Here is a 16390-nt window from a genome sequence, read left to right as displayed (position 1 = left end):
AACCTACAACTCACATAATATTTTATGATGAAAATTGATTACTCTCTACCTAAGAACAGGAAAACAGCAAAGATATTGTCCTGGAGGTCCTGGCCAGAGCATTAAGCCAAGAAAAAGAAATGAAAGAGAAGTAAAGTGTCCTAGTTTGCAGGTCACAATATTATGTAAGTGGAAAATCCTAAGGCAAATAAAACTTCTAGAAGTAATAAGTAAATTTATCAAAATTGTAAGGTACAATTCCTATACAAAAGTAATGTATCTACAAGTAATGTAAAATCAGAATGATGAAAAATTTAAAAATCCACTTATAAAACAATTATTAAAGTAATGCCATGTCCAGGCATCAATTTTTTAATAATGTGTATGATTTGTACACTAAGTTCTACATGGCACCACCAACAGAAAGTAAAAGAGATAGCAATAAACAGAGGAATAGTGTGTTCAAGAACTGGAATCTCCAATGTTACTAATTGTCCAAAATTGAACTATTAAATTAAGCGTAATATCAATTGTTTTAATAGTGAGCTTTAAAAGAAATGTTTAAAGAAATTGGCAAGCTGAATCTACCATTTCTGTGGAAATACAAATAACTTTGAATAGCCAAAATAATTTTTAAAAAGAAGAAATTTGGAGGATGCATATTGAGTGCTTTCAAGATTTACTATAAACGTCTAGTAATAAAAAGTAGTGTGATATTGGCATAAAATAGGCATAAATAATGGAATACAATAAAGAGTACAGGAATAGAACCACACAGACACGGCTGATTCCAACCCTGACATAGGGTAGGCGCGCCCTCTTGTGTTCAAACCCCTGTCCTGCTGCCTGGAGCCCAGGGAAACCCAGGGGAGGTCTCGGCTGAGCAGGTGAGATGGGAGCTCAGGGCCACTGTCTTTAGCCGCCGCGCTACTCTCAGATTCTCTGAGCAGAAGAGAGGAGTGGGTTGTAAGTCAGGCAGAGATGGCTGACCCGGGGCTGAGCATCAGTGGGGGTGAAGGAGCCTCTGGGCAGCAAGGGACCCCACAACGGTGAGAAGAGAGGGAAGCTCTGGAGCCTTGTGCCGTCCCTGAAGTTTCTGTCTCCTCCCTGCAACCCCTCTCTCCAGCCCTTCATAACAACACTCTGGAAAACCGAAAAGAAGAAACATTTTCTTCTACTCCTTCTTTCTTTTCAGTGCTCCTTCTTCATGTAACAACAATAACACGTGCATAACTGCTTTCCAGGAAGGATGCGTGAGACAGCAACGTGCTCATTTATGGCAGAGGACATGGGGTCTGGTTAGGGGGGAAAATTTCCCTGTGATACTTTGGAATGTTTTGAAGAATCTTTTCAAAACATGTTACGTGAAAAATCCCTCTCGGGGCCGGGCGCGGTGGCTCTCGCCTGTAATCCCAGCACTTTGGGAGGCTGAGGCAGGTGGATCACTTGAGGTCAGGAGTTCGAGACCAGCCTGACCAACATGGTGAAACCCCGTCTGTACTAAAAATACAAAAAATTAGCCAGGCATGGTGGCGGACACCTGTAATCTCAGCTATTCGGGAAGCTGAGACAGGAGAATTACTTCAACCTGGGAGATGGAGGTTGCAGTGGGCCGAGATCGTACCATTGCATTCAAGCCTGGGCAACAAGAGCGAAACGCTGTCAAAAGAAAAAGAAAAGAAAGAAAAAAAAGAGAAAAGTCCCTCTCATTGGCAAGACCCTCGCCAGTGACCTCCCAGTTTACCCACATGTGGCTGTGCAGTGGGGCCAGGCTGAAGCCTCCACGCCATCGTTTATACAGTGTGCCCAGGTATCCACAATACAGAGCCTTGGCACAGCTGCTCCCCTGCATGGAAACTCATCTCCAGGGCTCCCTTCCACCCTGACATTCTCCTCATTCCCACCACAGCCCGTCCCTGCACTGCCCCACTTTATGTGGCATCTCCCATCCCCTCTGACCCCACCCGGCTTTGTTTTTGTTCACAACCCTTTTACTAACATTTGAGAATTATTTACTTATTTATTTATTTTGAGAGACAGGGTTGTGCTCTGTCACCCAGGCTGGAGTGCAGTGGTGCAATCTTGTCTCACTGTAGCCTAGAACTCCTGGGCTCAAGTGATCCTCCCACCTCAGCCTCCCAAGTAACTGGGGACTACAGGTGTGTGCCACCACACTCAGCTAGTTTTGTATTTTTTATTTTTTTTAGTACAAATAGAGTCTTGCTATGTTTTCCAGGCTGGTCTCAAACTCCTGGTCTCTAGGGGTCCTCCAGCTTCAGCCTCCCAAAGTGCTGGGATTACATACATTTGTGCCCAGCTATGAATGTATTTATTTTAATTGCTTATAGTCTTTCTCTCCTCTAGAATACAAGCTTTATGAGGACAAGGCCAGTGATTTTGATTGTTCACAGCTGTATTTCCCTTGCCTTGAATAGTGCCTGATTGTTACTTTAAATATACTTGTTGAGTGAATGAATGAATGAATGCACACATAGACTCACACACCAACACACACATAGACACAAAGATGCTGTCACACATATTGACATACGTTCTTACTCAGATACTCTCCACACAATAACACAATCACACACAAAATACACACAACTGACACATTCTCACGCACACGCTCTTGAATGCTCTTAAATGCTAAATATTCTTTTTTTTTTTTGAGACAGGGTCTTGCTCTGTCACTGAGGCTAAATTGAAGTGGTATGAACACAGCTCACTATAACCTTGAACTCCTAGGCTTAAGCAATGCCCCACCTCAGCTTCCTAACTAGCTAGAGCCACAGGTAACCCACCACCTGCTTCAATTAATTGTTTAGTATTTTGTAGAGATGGGGTCTTGCTATGTTGCCCAGGCTGCTCTCAAACTCCTGGTCTAAAGTAATCCTCACACCTCAGCCTCTCAAAGCTGTGGGATTATGGGCATGAGCCATGTCATCTGGTCTTGAAGCTTAATTTCCATTCCACATGATGTTATGAACATTTCTCATGTGATTATGTATTATTAGCCTTAAAATTTTCTCCAAATTGTTGTAAAAAATTTCCAAGAGTCCTAAAGTTTGAAAGAATACAATAATCACCATAGATCTAATTATTTCCTTTGTGTATGTAATAAATTATATTTCCATAATTTTTGCTAAAACATTTGGCAATCATGTGCCAACATCATGACCCTCATTCCTAAATACTTCAGTACTCATCTCTTAACAAATAACATTTTTCCAACAATATTATTATTACACTGAAGAGAGTTACTACAGTTCCATAATATTACAAGATTTCAAAGTAATGGAAATTGTCTTAATAATTTCCCAAATGTCTTTCTTGTGGAGGTGAGCAGAGCTCAGGAGCTCCAGCCCTCTCTGAAGTTTCTGTTTTCTCTGCAACTTCTCTCTCCAGCCCCTTAAGAACAACGTTCTGGGAAACTGAAAAGTAGAAACATTTTCTTCTTCTCTCCATTGCTCAGGTTTTTTAAAACTCCCATTTACTCAGTTTTCTTTTATTTGGAATCCCCCTGCCTCAGGTACTCCATTCTGTCATCAGGTGGTCAAGAAAGGTCCACACAGCACTAAGACCTAACAATTCCACTGTCCTCACTTCCATGGACAGAGCGCAGGTGAGAGCCACCCCTGCTCCTTCTCCTTCGTCTCCCACAGCCTCAGCAAACATCTGCCTGGACATCCAGGCATTTCCATACATCCTCTAAAATGTAGGCAGAGGTTCCCAAACCTCAATTCTTGACTTCTGTGCACTCAAAGGCTCAACACCACGTGGAACCTGCCAAGCTTGGGGCTTGCAATTTCTGAGGCCACAGCTCAAGCTGTACCGTGGCTACTTTTCATCATGGCTGGAGTGGCATGGATGCAGGGCACCATGTCTCTAGACTGTACACAGCATGGGACCTTGGGCCTGTCCCACAAAACCATTTTATCCTCCTAGGCCCCCAGGCCTGTGATGGGAGGGGCTGCCATGAAGACTTCTGACATGCCTTGGAGACATTTTCCCCATTGTATTGGGGATTAACATTCAGCTCCTTGTTACTTACATAAATTTCTGCAGCCAGCTTAAATTTCTCCTCAGAAAATGAGATTTTCCTTTCTACCACATTGACTGGCTGCGAATTTTCTGAACTTTTGTGTTGTCCTTCCCTTATAAAACTGATTGCCTTTAAGAGCACCCAAGTCACCTCTTGAATGCTTTGCTTTTTAGAAATTTTTTCCGCCAGATAACCTACATCATCTCTCAAGTTCAAAGTTCCACAAATCTCTAGGGCAGGGGCAAAATGCTGCCAGTCTCTTCGCTAAAACATAACAAGAGTCACCTTTGCTCCAGTTCCTTATCTCCATGTGAGACCACCTCAACCTGGACCTTATTTTTGTCAAGCCACCCAAGTCTGTAGGAAGTTCCAGACTTTCCCTCATATTTCTGTCTTCTTCTGAGCCCTCCAAATAGTTCCGACCTCTGCCTGTTACCCAGTTCCAAAATCTCTTCCATATTTTTGGATATTTTTTCAGCAATGCCCCACTCTACTGGTAACAATTTACTGTATTAGTCCATTTTCACACTGCTGATAAAGATATATCAGAGACTGGGAAGAAAAGGAGGTTTAATAGACTTACAGTTCCACGTGGCTGGGGAGACCTCACAATCATGGTGGAAGGGAAGGAGGAGCAAGTCATGTCTTACATGGATAGCAGCAGGCAAAAAAAAGAGAGCTTATGCAAGGGAACTTTGCTTTATAAAACCATTGGATCTCATGAGAATTATTCACTATCAGAACAGCAGGAGAAAGACCTGCCGCCATGATTCAATTACTTCCCACTGGGTTCTTCCCATGACAGGTGGGAATTGTGGGAGTTAAAATTCTAGATGAGATTTGGGTGGGGACACAGCCAAACCATATCACATGGCCTGGGAAGTAAAACTTAGGAGCTCTGTGAGTCTAATTGCAATGCTGTTTTAATTCATTTGTATGTAAAGGGGAAAAAAAATCATAAGATTTACAAATTAGATTCCTGATCATTCAAGTGTCACACAGATTATACTACCCACTGTATTAATTAACAAAAAGGAAATTGTCCTCTATGGGAATCTCTCTCTGATGTGATTAGAGACAACTCCAAGTTTAAAGAGAAAATCTTTTTCTCTACACCTGCATTCCCAGGGTAAGCTCACTCTCTGGCACCAGGTTCCCTGGGGTGAGTTTTCTTCTAGAATAGTCCAAGGAGAGAGGTAAGGAGTCGAAGGCAGGGAATTGAGTTCAGGGAAGGGAATTCCAGGGACAGAAGTGAAAGGGAAGGGGCTGGGCCCAGCCTGGGGGTATCTCCCTGGTTTCCTCAGACAGATGTTGGACCAGGACTCAGGGATACAGTGTGACAAAGAGTGCTCAGTGAAGGAGAGAGGGCTCAGAGTGAAGTCCCAGGGTTTGGGTCGTGACTCTCAGGGTCTCAGGCACCACAGGCAGTGTGTGGATTGGGGAGGCCCACCTTTGGGGATTCCCCATCTCCCCAGAGTTTCACTTCTCATTCTCCCAGGTCATGTAGGGTCCTTCCTCCTGAATACTCAGGACGCCATCCCAATTCCCCTTCCCGTTGGGTGTCGGGTTTCCAGAGAAGCCATTCAGCATCGTGGCAGTTCCCGGTTCTAAAGTCCCTGCGGACCCACCCAGGACTCAGATTCTCCTCCAGAAGCTTAGGATGGAGTCACGGCGCCCGGAACCCTCTTCCTGCTGCTCTGGAGAGCCCTGGCCCTGACCCATACCCGGGTGGGTGAGTGTGGGGTTGGGAGGGACACGGCCTCTGCCGGGAGAAGAGAGAGGCCCGCCTGGTGGGGACTCAGGTCCTGGGGGGCGGGGGCCGCACCAGGAGGAGGATCGGGCGGGTCCCAGCCCCTCCTCGCCCCCCAGGCTCCCACTCCTTCAGGTATTTCTTCACCTCCGTGTCGCGGCCCGGCCTCTGGGAGCCCCGCTTCGTCTCCCTGGGCTACATGGATGACACACAGTTTGTGCGGTTCGACAGTGAGGCAGCGAGGCTGAGGATGGAGCCCTGGGCGCCGTGGGTGGAGCAGGAGAGGCCGGAGTATTGGGACCCGCAGACGCTGGGCGCCAAGGCCCACGCACAGACTCACCCAGGGAACCTGCGGACCCTGCTCCGCTACTACAACCAGAGCAAGGCCGGTGAGTGACCCCGGCCTGGGGCGCAGGTAACCACCCCTCCCCAGAGCAAGTGGCATCAGATCTCCCAGTGCAAGTGGGAGGTGGACAAATACTCAGAGCACGTCAGGGCCTACCTGAAGGGCAGGTGTGTGGAGAGGCTCCGCAGATGCCTGGAGAACTGGAAGGAGATGCTGCAGCGCGGGTACCAGGGGCCACGGGGAGCCTGCCCCATCTCCTATCGATCGACCGGGCGGACCTCTCAGGTGAAGTGGAGGAAAATGGGATCAACGCTAGAATATTGCCCTCTCTTGAATCTAGAAAGGGGTGAATCCTCCTGGGTTTCCTCTGAGGGTCCGCCCGGCTCTCTGGCACAATTAAGGCATGAAGTCTCTGAGGAAATGGAGGGAAACAGTCCCTGGAATACTGATCCGCGGTCCCCTTTGACCCCTGCAGCAGCCTTGGGCACCGTGACTTTTCTCTCAGGCCTTGTTCTCTGCCTCACACTCAGTGTGTTTGGGACTCTGATTCCAGCTCTTCTGAGTCACTTTGCCTCCACTCAGATCAGGACCAGAAGTCCCTGTCCCCCGCTCAGAGACTCGAACTTTCCAAGGAATAGATTATCCCAGGTGCCTGTGTCCAGGCTGGTGTCTGGGTTCTGTGCTCCCTTCCCCACCCCAGGTGTCCTGTTCATTCTCAGATAGGTCACAGGGCGCTGCTGGAATGTCCCATGAGAGATGCAAAGTGCCTGAATTTTCTGACTCCTCCTGTCAGACCCCCCCAAGACACACGTGACCCACCACCCCATCTGACCATGAGGCCATCCTGAGATGCTGGGCCCTGGGCTTCTACCCTGCGGAGATCATACTGACCTCACAGCGGAATGGGGAGGACCAGACCCAGGACACAGAGTTTGTGGAGACCAGGCCTGCAGGGACGGAACCTTCCAGAAGTGGGTGGCTGTGATGGTGTCCTCTGGAGAGGAGCAGAGATACACATGCCATGTGCAGCACGAGGGGCTGCTGAAGCCCCTCACCCTGAGATGGGGTAAGGAGGGGGATGAGGGGTCACATCTCTTCTCAGGGAAAGCAGGAGCCCTTCTGGAGCCCTTCAGCAGGGTCAGGGCTGAGACCTCGGGGTCAGGGCCCCTCACCTTCCCCTCCTTTCCCAGAGCCATCTCCCCAGCCCACCATACCCAACATGGGCATCGTTGCCGGCCTGGCTGTCCTAGGAGCTGTGGTCACTGCTGTGATCTGGCAGAAAAACAATTCAGGTAGGGAAAGAGTGAGGAGTGGGATCTGAGATTTCTTGTCCCACTGGGGGATTCAAGCCCCAGGTAGAAGTGTGCCCTGCCTGGTTACTGGGAAGCACCATCCACACTCATGGGCCTACCCAGCCTGGGGCCTGTGTGCCAGCATCTACTCTTTATGAAGCACCTGTGACAATGAAAGACAGAGTATCACATTGATGACTGTGATGATGGGGACCTGATTCAGCAGTCACAGGTCACAAGGGAAGGTCCCTGCTGAGGACAGACCTCAGGAGGGCAGTTGATTCAGTCTCCACTGCCCTGGATCTGCAGTCACAGTTCTGGAAACTTCTCTGGGATTCAAGACTGGGGGCTCCTCTAGGACCTCATGGCCCTGCCTCCTCCCTGGCCCCTCACAGGGTGATTTCTTCCCAGAGGTAGAGTAGGAGGTGCTCGGGCTGTGTGTAAGTGTGGGAGGCGGGTGTGGAGGAGCTCACCTATGCCATAATTCCTCCTCCCCACATCTCCTGCAGGCTCTGACCAGGTCCTGTTTTTGTTCTACCCTAGGCAGCAACAGTGCCCAGGGCTGTAATGTGTCTCTCCTAGCTTGTAAAGGTGACGTCCTGGAGGGCCTTATGTGGAAGGAGGATGGGATAGAGGGGACAAGACTGGATTATGGTGATTCTTTGGGGCACTTTGAGTGTGTAGTAGGGAGTTCAGAGCGTTACCCTTTATAGCCACTGACCTGAGTTTGTTCATGACTATTGTTTTCTGTAGCCTGAGGCAGCTGTCTTGTGAGGGACTGAGATGCAGGATTTCTTCACTCCTCTCCTTTGTGACTTCAAGAGACTCTGGCTTCTCTTTCTGCAAAGGCATCTGAATGTGTCTGCGTCCCTGTTAGCCTGATGTGAGGAGGTGGGGAGACAGCCCACTCCCATGTCTACCATGGCCCCCTTCCCCATGCTGAATTAGCTGACTTTACAAAAAGAAAATTACCATCAATAATGCGGATGGGCCTCATCCGATCAGTAGAAGACTCTGCGAGCAGAAACTGAGGTTTCCCAGAGAAGAAGAAATCCTGCCTCAGAATTAGAACATCTTCTTTCTGCATTTTCAGCCTGCTGGCTTGTCCTGCAGATTTTCCTACTTACTGCCCTAAAATCACATGAGTAAATATCTTAATATGAAAACAAATACAAATACACACACACACACACACACACACACACACACACACACACCCTATTGGTTTTGCTTCTCTGGAAAATCCAGACTGATAGAGACTTTGGTACAAAGAGTGGTTCCAGAGGAACAGACTCCTTTAAAAAATTTTATAGCTAACCATAAAAAATACTTTATTAAAATGTTGAAATGTATAAAACCATAATTACAAATTAGCAATTAAGAATTAAAGTAGCAAATAAGAAAAGAATTGTATTCTTTTCCTTATACAGTACAAGCAAAAGTAATTTAAATTTTACTTTCAGCCACCATTTGCCCTAGGTGTCCTTCACTTAAGTTTCTGGTTTGTGTTTTTGGAGTGGAAATTCACATGGATACTAAGAAGCAACTCTAATAATGTGAATCAGGCATCAAAAACTCCATGTGGCATGTTAACATGTGATGATGGTTCATATATATTCCAACATCTCACAACAGGCAAGCATTATTTCCAGGGGAAAATTGAGTCACTTTTGTAGCTGCGAGTGAATGTTCTACAAATGAACACTGAAGATTAAGGCACCATTCTGCTCTGGAGCAGTGCTTCTGTGGCTCCAGCAAACCATACAAAGCCTTTCTTCAAAAAAATATATTTAATTTTATATACACAAATATTATATAGATATAGATACTCCTGAAACTAAAAGTTGGAAAAGAAAAAATACAAATATATCTTCTGTGATAGTTCAATTACTTCACCCATCAATGATTTTCTTGGGCATAGAACTGAAGCTATCAGTCAATGACGTGTGTTTATACACCTGGCTGTGGTTCAAATGGTTATGAACAAATGGTCTTCCATTTTCTATTGCCGCTATAACATGGTTATTTGTCCCGGATCTGACAACACCTTCTTCAGCTCCATTCTCTGGCCACTGAGAGTAACCGTCCAGGTGGTCTTTTGAGTCACTAAGCGGCTTGATAGGACGAGGCTGATTTGAGCTAATACTTCTGGCATGTCCATTTTGATTTGTAACAGAAGTTTTTCTGAATTCATCCCCCGCAAGGTGAGCTGGAAAATGGCAACCATCACCCAAACTTGAAAATACTGGAAGTAGCCAATATTTCTCTTTATGGCCAAACACTTGTCTCCAATTTTTACTATTGTTCTAGTTTTTTCAACCAACCAGCAGTAGTAGCTGAAAAGAGAGAGACACTGAAGAAGAACTTTGCAGGCACAAAGAAAAGGAGAAGTATGTGGAGCTTTGCTGTGTATCTGTCTGTGGGCGGCAAGCCACCCAGGCACCGAGGCAAGAGACTGAGGACATGAGCTGTTCCAGTATAATAAAATATAAAACAAGAATAGTCATACCAGATATAGATCTTAGATATGATTATATATGAATATCATTAATCATTAGTTGGTAGTAATTACTCTTTATCCCAATATTATAATAATCCCAGCTCTATAATCATAACCTAGGAAAAACCAGGCCATACAGAGATAGGAGCTGAGGGGACATAGTGAGGTGTGACCAGAAGACAAGAATGCGAGCCTTCTGTTATGCCCAGACAGGGCCACCAGAGGGCTCCTTGGTCTAGTGGTGACGCCAGCATCTGGGAAGATGCCCATCGCCAGGCGGACCATGGTCTAGCGGTAGCGAAAAGGTGTCAAGGAACAACACCCGCTACTTAGCAGACTGGGAAAGGGAGTCACCCTTTCCCCGGGGGAGTTTAGAGAAGACTCTGCTCCTCCACCTCTTGTGGAGGGCCTGACACCAGTCAGGCTTTCCTGCAGTTATCCGGAGGCCTAACCGTCTCCCTGTGATGCTGTGCTTCAGTGGTCACGTTCCTAGTCCACCTTCATGTTCCATCCTGTACACCTGGCTTTGCTTTCTAGATAGCAGTAGTAAATTAGTGAACGTACTAAAAGTCTCTGATATTTAGAAATAATGGCATAAGCTGTCTTTCTCTTTGTCTTCTCTCTCTCTCTGCCTCGGATGCCTCTCCCTCTCTGCCACGTGACCCACGTGACCTTACCTATCATTGGAGATGACTCACATTCTTTACCCTGCCCCTTTTGCTTTGTATACAATAAATAACAGCGAAGCCAGACATTCGGGGCCACTACCGGTCTCCGCGCATTGGTGGTAGTGGTCCCCCGGGCCCAGCTGCCTTTTCTTTTATCTCTTTGTCTTGTGTCTTTATTTCTACACTCTCTCGTTGCCGCACACAGGGAGAGACCCACTGACCCTGTGGGGCTGGTCCCTACATCTGTCAGTTCATTCTACTCCACTAGAACGTGGCGTTCTCAGGAATTGATGTCCTGCAGGCCCCCCCCCCCAGCACCCTGAGAGCCAGCTGGACTCCCCTCTTGGAGTGTAATCACACAGCAACGGCATCTGCATGTGGAGTTGTCCTGCACTTCTGGAACTGTCTCTCTTGGTCATGGGGGCTACTGTGACGTTGTCCTTCCTTCCGTTTTCCTTTCTTCCTCTCTCTTGCTAGGGATAACTTTGCCCCTGCTGGCATCTTGTCCTGAAGAGCTGAGGATGACACATCCTGGCTGGCATCCTCCCTGGTTGGCCTTGGGTCAATGTCTAAGTGCTGCCTGTGGCAGGAGGTTGTGGGAATGAGCGGCACTGCCTCACAGAGCTGTCCCTGTGGGAGTGGCCCACAGGTGTTTGTACCTGTGGCATTTTCACAACTCTTTCCAAGACTCAAGAATGTACTGTGGGAGAAGAGCAGGTCTGGGTCCTCACCTGTGTCCCGCATCTGCTCATCTGGGTGGCTGTGGGGCTGACATTGTTGGAAATGAAAAACGCTGCCCCCTCACAAGGCACTACCTAGTTTTTCTCTTCTGGAAGGTGGCAGCACAATGCCCAGGTTGAGATGGACACTGGAGTCAGCATCCTAAAGTAAAACAAGTGATTCTAACAGAAATACCTGTGCTTTTCAATGTGGATGAACAGGACCTTCCACCCTGTGGCAACTGTGTGTTTCTCCTTGAGATATAACAAAAAAAAAAAAAAAAGGAAAAAAAAAGCAGGAGAAGGTGCGTGACTGGGGTGTGGGGAGCTGGGACCCTGGCCCTGTGCAGGTGAGTTGCCAGGTGCTTCTGGGGAGGCTGCTGCCATCCGGGCTCTGGCAAGTTGAGGCACCGCCGAGCCAGCCTTCTTGACAATGCCGTCTGTCCCAGTGGCTCACTGGGAGCCACGGTGCCCAGATTAGATTTGTGTAGATTAAAGTATTGTGTTACATAATTACATGCTTTTTGAAGAGGCAAATAACTCTCTCTGGCTAAGTTGCTACTCATGGCAATCTTTCTAATGTACTTGACGACTGCCAGATCTGTGGGGTTCCCACCCTCAGTGAATACTTGTGCTTCCCTGCAGGGTCTATTTTCAGGGCTCTTTGCCTATTGGTTGCCCCTGACTGCTGACCGCATGCCCTCTGGTGGAAGCCATGCTCTTCCTTGCTCACTGGGGGTTGGAAAACTGGAAAATTATGGTCGATGAAGATAGGTGGTAACATTTGTTCTGTGTGGCACTGTCATCACCCGCACTTGAAGGTGAAGCCATGTTGCAGAAAGTACAAAATGTGGCCCCATCCCTTGGCTGCCAAGTGGCGTAGAGGCAATGTGAGCCCGAGTGGACGACACTGTGACACAGGACAGGGTGGATTCAAGGGCCCCTTCGCAGCTCAGGGATTGACTGCAGGGCTGGGGGTAACCAGGGCTGAGAGTAACCTGGAGACATGCTGGAGTGGGACTGGGTGAGAGCCTGGAGAGGGCCTGGGGGAGGTATACTGAGGAGGGGGCACCTGCCTCCACTCTGCCTCACCATTGTCCCCCATCTCACTGGCATCCCTGGTGTCCACCAGGCACTTTTCACGTGTCTCTTCCTTAACCTTCAGAACCTCCCTGTGAGGTCAGTGTTGGGTTTGCATTTCCGGAGTTGAGGGAAGAATTCAAGCCTGGGAGACTCCATAGGGAGGAGTCCACACTCTATGACTGACACCAGAGTTGAGCCCCAGCAGCTCAGACTTGGGAGCCCAGAGTGTTCTGAGCTCTGAGTTGCTCTGGGCTAGTGGTGCCTTGTGCCAGCTGCACTGAGGCAGCCGTGTGCCTGCTGGTCCTACAGGATTCCCCACCTGAAACCAGCAGCCGATCAGGAGTTCCCAAATTGTCTCTAGCCCTGATGGGTGACATCTCCACTGTTTTAATGAGACAATAATCACAGCTACCACTCTGTGGTGGGTGCCAGGCATCTTTCTGGGTACTTGGCATATGTGAACACACACATTTACAATAGAAGCTTGTGAAGCACAGAGAGGTTAAATGACTTGGTCAAGGTCACACAGCAGTGAGTAGTGGAGCTGGAATTTGAGCTGAGACAGTCCGCTCAAGGGCTCGGGCCCTCACTGCTGGCATCATGTCAAATACAGTGAGATGACTGGAGGTGGGAAGGAGCTGGGGTGTGTTGGTTACACAGAGTACACATGGCCTTTGTAGTAAGCTGGAGCCTGTGGCCACCCAAAGGTGGATTTGTGCATGAGCCGAGGACAGGTTTCTAATGTGCCAGATGAGGTGAGTAGGAGATGATGCACCTGTGTCTTCAGCCTTGTCCTCCCCATCTTTGTCATCTCCTGAGGATGGAGCATCTGTCATGTGCACAATGAGTGGATCGCTTGTGCTGGGTGAGTTGCCGCAGCTGCAGGCCCCCAGGGTCTTCGTGAGAGGCTGTCAGCACCTGCAGCTGCTGGGGCTCCACCAGGATGCATTTTGAGGACACCAGCTCTGCACCATCCTTGACCCAGACAGTGGGCCCCATGGGACCACCTCCAGGCAGGGAGCAGCTCAGCCCTGCAGTGTCCCCGATGCCAAAGAACAACTGCTCCTGCTGGTTTCGAGACCTCAGCGGGAGGCTGCACCAGGCCTTGAGTGAGGGAGGATCAGCTCCCCTAGCCTGGGCTCCTGCCAGACAACACTCAAACCAGGGGCTGGTAAATAATCCCCAAAAGGGCCTGGGGCATCATATTCAACTTTGCCAACCAGTCTCTGTCCCAAAGACTTAACTCTTGCCCTTGTAGCATGAAGCAGCCTTCCATAGACATCCTGCTGGTCTCCCCCAGACAGGCAGCTTCCAGTCCTAAGAGATCTGAAGTAGCGCCTAAATGGCCACAGCCATGCAAAGCACTAGGGTGCAGGCCAGGGTGTCTGTGGCAGGGGCAGGGGCTGCAGTTTGTCAGGCAGCATGCACAGGCATGCTCACCCCACAGCTCAGCTTTGCACTAGCAGAAGGAGAATGTCCCTTAGAAGCCTGGGGGCCACTGGAGCCACCTCAGTGTGTGCAACTCCCGAATGGGCTTGGTGCCCATAAACCCAGCACCACTGTGGGCTGCTGACCCACCAGTGCACAGTGCACCCCAGCTGAGCCAGCTGTCCTTGGCCCATCAGGCCTCAGACCATGCCCAGCTCAGCTTACTGGGGCACAGGGACACTGGAACAGAATTTTAAGAATGAGTTTACTGAATTTGGTGGGGAGGGTTTCTTGAATTGTTTCTCTAACCTATTTGGATTTAAAGGCACAGATGACTCTATTTCCAGTAGTACAGAGAGTGTGAATACTCAGAATATCACCATTGGATAGACCTAATCAAATACTTATAAGATCTGGGTGGCTATGTATTTCAGACCTTAGAAGACTTTGTTAAACTAGCAAGTATAAGGTGATTGGCTGATTTTTGCCAATTGTGCTGGACAAATGGGGAAAAAAATGAACTCAGGGCTGCAAACTCCTAGCTCATGAGCCACATAAGTCACCTAAAAGTTTCTGTTTCCTTTGAAAGAAATCCTAATCTCCTGTAGCTGCAGGGCTGAAATTTCTGAAAAATAAACGCAGAGTCTCATTCTGTGGGTGGCTAAATTACAACATAAAACAAATCCCAAACTCAAAGAATATCTGTTATTTAAGTGAGGGCATTGATTGGGAATACATGGGATCCTGAAAATCAGAATGGGGACATCTGGGCAGATCCTAATGAAGCTAAAGACACTGAACTCCTAAATTCCTCTAAAAATTATTTGCCAGTTACATTCAACAACATTTGGTGAAGTTAACCCACTTTTCCCTAACGAAAAGGTAATTGTCTTCTTTGAGGTAATTGCCCTCAAGACTCTGTGATTCCACTCAACACTTAGCCCCAACACCCCTCTGTGATTCCAGATCCGTAAATAGCCTTCAGTCTTGGCATGTCCTGAAAGGTGAGGTGGAATATGTCAGTATGATAATTTAGAGAAGCAATGTGACAATGTGATGAAAATAAGTAAAAATGTTTAAAACTCTGTGTCCTAATGTTTATCACTTGAGTATTCTATGAATTTTCTAAAATTTCAAACATAGAAGAATCTGTCTATATAAAGATGCTTGTCAAAACATTATTTATAACAAGACAAAATGAAAGCGATGGATCCAAAAGAAGTTGGGTTACATCTTCTTATCTGAAATGGGATGTGGCTTGTAAAAGTGTATAAACTTTATGCAGAGCTTATAACATGGAAAACTACTTGTATAATAATACATTCAAAAAGCAACATCCAAGATAACCCTTAACATATGAATGCAACTTTGTAAAATGACAGCATATATAAAAATACATATATAGAAAACAACAAAATGAAAATCAGCACCACTGCACAAGACAGCTCCAGGGACCACCATTTGCACTGCAGTCTACAAAGGTTCAAAGGTTCAACAATATAATAGCAGTGATTTTTTAAAGAAAGGCCTAGGTGATGTTTCTGTCTGTGCATTTTAAAGTCTTCTGTGATCAAATAGGGTTTCACTTTTCCAATATAAAAACATATATTTTAACATTTAAAATAAAGCATTTGAAGTAAAATAGCAATGAAATAAGGCCAGACAAGGTGGCATGCACTTGTAATCCCAGCTACTCAGGAGGCTGAGGCAGGAACATTGCTGGAGCCCAGAAGTTCAAGGATGTAGTACACTATGATCACAGCTGTGAATAGTCACTGCACTCCAGCCTGGGCAACACAGCAAGACCTTATCTCTGTAATAATAATAATAATAATAATAATAATAATAATAATAATAGTCATAATCTTCTTTCTGCCTCAGGCTAAAGCTACTTTCTCATTTGAACCCAAAGGGCAGAAATGCCTACTGAGTGCTCCACCAGAGAAAAGAAATGAGTTCTTCCTTCACAATCCATGATCCAATTTTTGGTTATAGAGTTCAGCTGAGCAATAAAGGCAACACTAAGAACACCATCGATATATAGATTACTGATTGTCATGTATGTGTTCGTGTATAAATGTGTGTGTCTATATATATATTATATATGTATAATATATATACAATTAACACTACACCTGAAGGAGGGAGATGGATTCTTCCATTTCATAGGTGAAACTCTGAGCCCCTGTGAACTTTGAGGCTTGGTCTGGGTTCACAGAATATCAGCCTTGAGAATTTGGAGACACTCAGCCTCCTGCAGAGCCCATCTAGGCATGAGCCACACCAGTGGAGACTCCTCAACAGCAGGAAGAGCAACTGAGATCCAGGAATGTCCACACTTGTAGAGGGTCCACGTCCAGTGGAATACAACTGAAGGATGGGCGAAGGGTAGAGTCTAGCTGCTACCTTCAGCTGGGGGTGGCAGATGGGTGGGTCAGTCAGCTACCTGTGAGGTGTATCATGTTCCTAGGGCGGTCTTTCATTCCTCTGCTGAGAACTGCATCCTGCACAGACAAAAACCATATATTCACTGGTAAGCAGGATCCTTTTTAGAAATGCAAATGTAACTTCCCTAACATT

General features: G+C 47.1%; 1 pseudogene; it reads left to right on the top strand.

Annotated features, from left to right (window-relative positions):
- Positions 1-960: 960 nt before the first annotated feature.
- Positions 961-8299, top strand: LOC116459777 (patr class I histocompatibility antigen, B-1 alpha chain-like; annotated as a pseudogene).
- The last annotated feature ends 8091 nt before the right edge of the window (positions 8300-16390 follow it).

The sequence above is a fragment of the Hylobates moloch genome, unplaced genomic scaffold (assembly GCF_009828535.3).
Source record: "Hylobates moloch isolate HMO894 unplaced genomic scaffold, HMol_V3 SCAFFOLD_20, whole genome shotgun sequence".
NCBI lineage: Eukaryota > Metazoa > Chordata > Mammalia > Primates > Hylobatidae > Hylobates > Hylobates moloch.
The sequence above is the reverse complement of the archived record's forward strand: the minus strand, read 5'-3'. Positions and strand labels throughout refer to the sequence as shown.